The sequence below is a fragment of the Palaemon carinicauda genome, chromosome 7, assembly GCF_036898095.1.
Source record: "Palaemon carinicauda isolate YSFRI2023 chromosome 7, ASM3689809v2, whole genome shotgun sequence".
In the NCBI taxonomy this organism is placed as follows: Eukaryota; Metazoa; Arthropoda; class Malacostraca; order Decapoda; family Palaemonidae; genus Palaemon; species Palaemon carinicauda.
The window spans coordinates 146646252-146653707 of NC_090731.1; the positions used below are offsets into that span (position 1 = coordinate 146646252).

At 40.5% G+C, this 7456-nt stretch overlaps 1 long non-coding RNA gene across 1 annotated transcript in view; it reads right to left on the reverse strand.

The window, feature by feature from the left end:
- The window catches only part of LOC137643681 (uncharacterized), a 32209-nt gene that overhangs the window by 24559 nt on the left and 194 nt on the right, over positions 1–7456 (reverse strand). Inside the window, exon 1 of the long non-coding RNA XR_011045041.1 lies at positions 7394–7456. This exon is cut by the window's right edge and continues 194 nt beyond it. This is a non-coding gene — a long non-coding RNA (uncharacterized lncRNA). The remainder of the gene's footprint in view (positions 1–7393) is intronic.

Below are 7456 nucleotides of genomic sequence, written 5' to 3' on the forward strand. Positions count from 1 at the left end.
GTTTGTTAGGTTCTGTACCCTTTTGTACCCTATATATGTTGTGTTAAGGGTATATAGAAAAATGCTTTAAAACACATTTTATTTAATTAATTTACTAAAAAATAATGTAATTTAATAAAAACATTATTTATCGATTTCTAAGGGTTTGCAGTGATATTGTAGGGGAATTTGGTAAATTCAAGGGGATTTCAGTAATTCGTGGTTCCCGCGTATCGCAATATACGGCTGAGCACAGATCCGTTGAACATTCAATAGATAACGGGACTCAGAAGAAAAAGGGCCAACGATAGTTTTCGTTGAGTGCTGTTCCCCATATTTTTTCATGAAATAAAATTTTTTTTTCATTATTTTTCTTGTTGTTTTGTTGTGTTTTGCCGTTATTCTCTTCCGCAATTCGTTATTTTTCAATACCCAACCTGTTCTTCTCTAAATTACTGTTGGGTGGCGATACTCAGAAAATTATACATTCGCGGAAGTTAATAACATCAGAACACAACAAAACAAGAAAACTAACAAAAAAAAATATTTTTTCATGAAAAAAGCGGTGGGTGGGTTTATTACGAAAAATTACTAGAAAACCTCCAGTGAAGAGGAAAGGTCTACTCCTTTCAGGCTAAAGGCTAGGTTTAAGGCTGAGCCATACACTTTCACCGCCGAGACTGCGAGGAGTTTTTCCTCTCGAAGGTATAAAAGGAATTCCGCTATTACTGGAATAGTGGCCTCAAGGGGACAGATACCCCTTCAACAACACCAGCCACAGAAGACTGTCCACTTTGCCTGGTATACAGAGGCAGAGGACTTCCACAAGTCACCAGACATCCTCTTTGCAACTTGTTGCGAAAAACCTCTCTGATAGAGGAGGTGCTGGACAGTCTCCAGGCTGGAAGCCGTAAAGATGGGACGCTATTGTAGAAGATGTTCGTGTGTGGTTTGAGGCGCAAGGCGCAGAAGGTCCGGAAACCATTCTGCATGATGCCATAGTGGAGCTATTACGGCCATCATTAAGTTGTTGGATGCTCTAGTCTTGCTGAGCACTTGTCTCATCAGACAGAATGGGGGAAAGGAGTAAAGTGAACCCTCGCTACTTCGCGGTTTGACAATCGCGGATTCACCACTTCGCGGGTTTTTCCCATAACCCATATATATATACATATCGCGGATTTTCCGGAAAATTCGAAAATACCGCGAAATCTGAAGACAACCAAATACGATATTTTGTTACCTGTAATTCCATTAATACTGTAATTAGTAATATCTGCTCTTACTGATTGTTCATTGCATTACATATATATAATTCAGCACAGAAAGAAATAAAACACGAAAAGAGAATGTGATCATACGATAATACAGTACTGTATACAGTACTTAGTAAAATTAAATCGAACATGAAATGCAAATCAGATGCAGTCATACCATATTAGAATGGTGTAAGGCTGCTGTTGACTACTACTGTACGTACAGTACTACAAATGTAATGGATGTGCTTCTTTTCCATGAATCTTTTGTATGTATACGTACGTAGTACTGCATCCAATAATATTCTTTGTTGCAAAAATCACATTTCGAATAAGCGTACGAGAGAGAGATAGAGATAGAGAGAGAGAGACACACACATCCTACAGTACAACAAAAGCGTAAAATAGCGTACGTAAAGCTGTATTATTATTACAGTACTGTATTGTTATTATTATTATTATTGTTGTTGTTGTTGTTAATAAAATTATTATTGTTATTATTATTATCATTATTATTACTGTATTACTGTACTGTACTGTATTATCATACGATAATTCAGTACTGTATACAGTACGTAGTAAAATTAAATCGAACATGAAACGCAAATCAGATGCAGTCATACAATATTAGAATGGTGTAAGGCTGCTGTTGACTACTACTGTACGTACAGTACTACAAATGTAATGGATGTGCTTCTTTTCCATGAATCTTTTGTATGTATACGTACGTAGTACAGTACTGCATCCAATAATATTCTTTGTTGCAAAAATCACATTTCGAATAAGCGTACGAGAGAGAGAGAGAGAGAGAGAGAGAGAGAGAGAGAGAGAGAGAGAGAGAGAGAGAGAGAGACATCCTACAAAAGAATAAAACACTGTAGCATACGTAAAGCTATTAAATATTGTTATTATTATTGTTGTTGTTGTTAATAAAATTATGATTGTTATTATTATTATCATTATTATCATTATTATTACAGTACTGTACTGTATTATTATCATTATTTATTATTATTATTATTAATCTACGTACGTTCGGTATGCGCGGGGCATCTTGTATGAGTTGGTAACCTACGCATCATATACTGTAAGACGGGTTGTGATTGGTTCAAGCGCTGATAGATGACGAATCAGAACTCAAGTTTTGTTATCTAGCCTGTGATTGGTGTTTTGCCATCATCTCCAACCCGCAGCATCTAGGTTCTCGCGGGCCCGGATCGTCCACTCTCTGTTCCCGCGTATCGCTGAGTACACGTTCTTAAGTTTGTGAATCTGTGCTGTGTGCGACTTTTTTAAGTTGAACTTTTTGTCAAATCCTACTGTAATGGCTCCCAAGCGTTCTGCTTCTCTTAAGGCTGGAAGTGAGCCTAAACGCCACCGAAGGATGATGACGATAGCTGAGAAGGTTACGCTCCTCGATATGTTAAAAGATGGTAGAAGTTACGCGTCCGCTGGGCGCCATTTTGGCATCAAAGAATCTACTGTTCGCTATATCAAGAAGGACGAGGCGAACATTAGAAAGACGGCTGCAATCACCTTTAGCAGATCAGCGAAGCGAGTCGTTACAACGCGTAATAAAACGATCGTACGCATGGAAGGTGCTTTAGCTGTGTGGATTGCCGACTGCCGGAAGAAGAACATAGCCTTGGATACGAACACCATCCAAACAAAGGCTTTGAGCTTATGAGAACTTTGCTGCAAAGGAACCTAAAGACGACGACGGCAACCATGCTGAAGATGATGATGATGCAGATGATCCTCAACCAGGGACATCCACTGATTCCCAGCCTCAGAAACGTTTTTCCGCCAGCAAAGGATGGTTCGCGAAGTTTCAGAAACGCTTCGCCCTGAAAAGCGTTTCCCTGCATGGGGAGGCTGGTTCGGCTGACACTGCCGCTGCTGAAACTTACGTGAACCAGACGTTCAAGAATATTATCGCCGAAGGTGGATACAAGCCGGAACAAGTCTTTAATATGGATGAGACCGGCTTGTTTTGGAAGAGAATGCCGTCGCGAACTTTCCTGTTCAAAGAGGAAGCCAAAGCCTCTGGCTTTAAAGCATTCAAGGATCGCGTTACCCTCGTGATGTGTGGCAATGCTGCTGGATTTTTGCTAAAGCCGGGGCTTATTTATAAGTCGAAAAATCCTCGCGCTTTGAAAAATAAAAATAAGAATCTCCTTCCCGTGTACTGGATGCATAATCAAAATGCATGGATTACGAAGATGCTGACCTCCAACTGGTTCCATCAGTGTTTTATCCCGCAAGTCAGCAAATATCTCTTAGAGAAGGGCTTGCCATTCAAGATCCTTCTCCTTATGGATAACGCTGGTGGACACGCAACTGACCTGTCGCATGAGGGCATTCAGGTTGAGTTCCTGCCACCCAACACCACGTCATTAATTCAACCGATGGACCAGGGGGTTATCAGGGCATTCAAGGCCCTCTACACGAAGAACACCTTGGCGGACCTCGTTGCGTGTGTGGATGCTGCCCAAGATGATGAGGATGAAGATTTTAACTTGAAGGCGTACTGGCGGCAGTACACCATAGCCACGTGCCTGCAGAATATTCAGAAGGCACTTCAAGAGATGAAACCTGCAACTGTGAATGCGAGCTGGAAGAAGTTGTGGCCCCAGATTGTTTACGACGACGAGGGATTTACACCTGCTGAAATCCAACACTCTGCAGTACGCAAATCTGTGCAGTTGGCTGCCATAATTGGAGGTGACGGGTTTGGCGACATGACGACTGAAGACGTCAACGAGTTGTTGGACTGCCATTCCCAGCCCCTAACTGACGCAGACCTCGAAGACCTGACGAAATCGGCAAGCGAAGAAGAGAGTGAAACCCAGGAAGAGACCCCAGAAAATGTCGAAGAAACGGGCTTAACATTAGAACGGCTTGCCAAGGCCTGCAACCATGCGAAGGAGTTGAAAGAAATGTTGCAAGAGTGGGACGAGGATATGGTTCGCTCGATGCAATTCTGCAACAAGATCGATGAAGACATGACTCCCTACAAAATGCTCTTGGATCGAAAAAAGAAGCAGCGGCAACAACTTCCGATCACAATGTTCTTCCAGCCTCGCAAAAAAGAGCTAGTTCCTCCTGCTAGTACGCCTTCGGAAGAAATTGAAGAAGTTTCCCAGGAAGAAGTTGAAGAGGTGTCCCAGGAAAACACACCTCCGTCTGAAGAGATGTAAAATACTACCTGGCTGCACAGTAGAACACATCATCAGCTTCATCATCATCATTTCTACTGTGCAGCAAATTCATCGCCATCATCATTCAAGTTTTTCTTCAACTTCTTTCGTGGTGAGTACAGTAACAATCTTTATTTTTTACTTTAATATTCTTACATTCTAAAACTGTATTTGTGCCTGTTTTATAGTTTAGTACTGTACGTACTGTATGCATTAAGTTAAAGGGAAGGTTTTAAAAGTCTACATGTTGTAACCTATCATATTTTTTTTGTTTAAAATTTACATTTACGTACGTAAAACAATCTCTCTCTCTCTCTCTCTCTCTCTCTCTCTCTCTCTCTCTCTCTCTCTCTCTCTCTCTCTCGTAAATTGATTTTTTGTTTAAAATTTACATTTACTGTACGTACGTAAAACAATCTCTCTCTCTCTCTCTCTCTCTCTCTCTCTCTCTCTCTCTCTCTCTCTCTCTCTCTCTCTCTCTCTCTCTCTCGTAAATTGTTTACCTGCTTTGCTACGTACAATACTGTATGTGCTGTACAGTACTGTATGATTTTATATAGATACGGTAAATTATATTTGTAAGGTAACATATTTTGTAAATGCTTTTACTGTAAATACTGTACTGTATCATTATTTATCACTATCATCATGCGCGTTAAATGCCTTGTTTGTTCTGAGCGTGGTTGTTTACTGAGCGTACAGTACTTTATGACGCCGTCGTTTCAGGCGGCGTCATAAAGAAAAACATTTCATTTGGAAGTCCTAAGAAAAATACGCAAACTAAAACATTGGTAATAAAAAAATCAACATACAGTACTGTATAATCAATATAATCGATGCAAAAACTAACCTATACATATATGTGTACACTAAATGAGTTTGTTTCTTCATTATGATCAGAGATGAACGTAAACATAACATTGGTTGCCATTTTTTATCGTGCTTTTTAGGTGTTTAGGAAACGCATGATATAAAATCGCCTTTAATATTTGTGCCTGTTTTAGTTTAGGGTGCTGTAGTACATGCATTAAGTGTTCTGTACATTAAAGGGTGGTTTGTTAACAGTACTACGTACAAGGGAAGGTTTTAAAAGTCCGAATATACATGTTAAATAAATAGGTAAATATGATGTCACTACTTCGCGGAATTTCACCTATCGCGGCCGCGTCTGGAACCTATCTACCGCGATAAACGAGGGTTCACTGTACACGTCGATGTTCTCTCACCGTTGTTGAAATGCATCCTACCACAGAGTGAGGGTCTGGGATTGGGGAGCAGTACTTCAGGAGCCTGAAGTACAGGGACGTTGTGAACAGATCCACTATCAGGAAACTCCACAGTCAGACTTTGCTGGCTATCAGAGGATTCAAAGACCATACGGAGACCACTATCAGTCTCTCTCTGCTCAGCCTGTCAGCAAGCACAATCCTCTTGCCAGGAATGAAGCGAACTGATAGGGAAATCGAATGATCTTCTGACCATTGTAGAATCTCTACTGCAAGATGGCATAGGGGCTGCTTAAAGGTACTGCCTTGTTTATTAAGCCACTACTGTGGTGTTGTCGCTCATTTACACCACAGAGTGACCCGCCACCAACTGATAGAACTGCTGGAGAGCTAGAAAGGCTGCTCTCAATTCCAAGATATTTATGTGCTGGTAAGGGAGAACAGCTTATTTACAGTGGAAGAAAGGTCAAATTCATTGAAAGCACATTACTTACAGTAGGAAAAGTGGTTTTTTCTCTTGGAAATTTACTTCCGTGTTCTAGAATCTTACCGAAAATGACTATCTTAGTAAGCAAATCAATTAGAACTTAAAGAGCTGACCCTATATTATATCTATATGGGGTACGTTTCCAAATTAACATTGAATATCGACAAACAAGACACTTACCGTTCGGTGGTACGAGGTTATGCACACCTGCTTTTGAGTTTAAACATGAAAATATAAAATGAGAAGATAAATCACTAAAGTATAAACGTTACCATAATTATATCCATGAGGATGATGGTTAATGAACAATCAATAATTGTTAGGGTTGTGGTGACCGATGTGATAACCTTCCTGACTGGTGATCACTAGACTGGGGTTTGTGTCCCACTGAAACTTGTTAGTTCCTTTGGTCGCTGCAACCTCACTATCCTTATGAGTTAAGGATGGGAGGGGGGCGGTTTGGGGGAGCCATTAGGTCCATCTATTGAGTCATTAGCAGCCACTGCCTGGCCCTCTTTGGTCATACTTTAGGTGGAGAGGGGTCTTGGGCGCTGATCCTATGTTTCTATGGTCATCCTCTAGGACATTGTCTTGCTTGGTAGGGCAATGTCGCTGTTCCTTGTCTCTGCCATTCATGAACGACCTTTAAGCGTTGCACTCCGCACGTTAGCCGAGTGGGAATATTTCGCCTGACAAAAATTCGATGACCAAAACACCTATATCCTACCGGTAACCTGACACCTTGGCATAACTGTTCATTTGGGTACGAGACAACTACTGTATGGTGCGAGACAACTACTGTATGGTGCAAAGTTACTGGTACGAAATGACTTGGGTATAGGGTGACTTTGATACGAAGTAACCTGATCCTGGTGGAGCTACTGCACAACCAGGCGAAAATTACCACAATATACAGAGGTGAAGTTAAACAGATGTAAGGGGATTACTATGACTGACAGGGTGAACAATAACAAAGCCTAACTTAAAAAACGTCACTACTTAAAATAGCTGACTATCTTTCTCTTATTATGCCTTTGCCCAGATTATGTTATCACAAGTATTGTTTTTTGACGTCTTTTACCAAACATATATGTATATTGCAACAAAACCACTGGGTGTGATGCTAACAAAGTTCAACCACAAAACGAAATAGGATTACCAGCATGACAATCTACATTGCTATCCATTTGTTATTTGAAACTAACAAAATATACCTGAACTAGTATTTAAATTAACGGTACCAACCTATGGAAAAATGCGTAGCGTTGGATACTCTAAAATATAAATAAGGCGATGTACAATATTTGT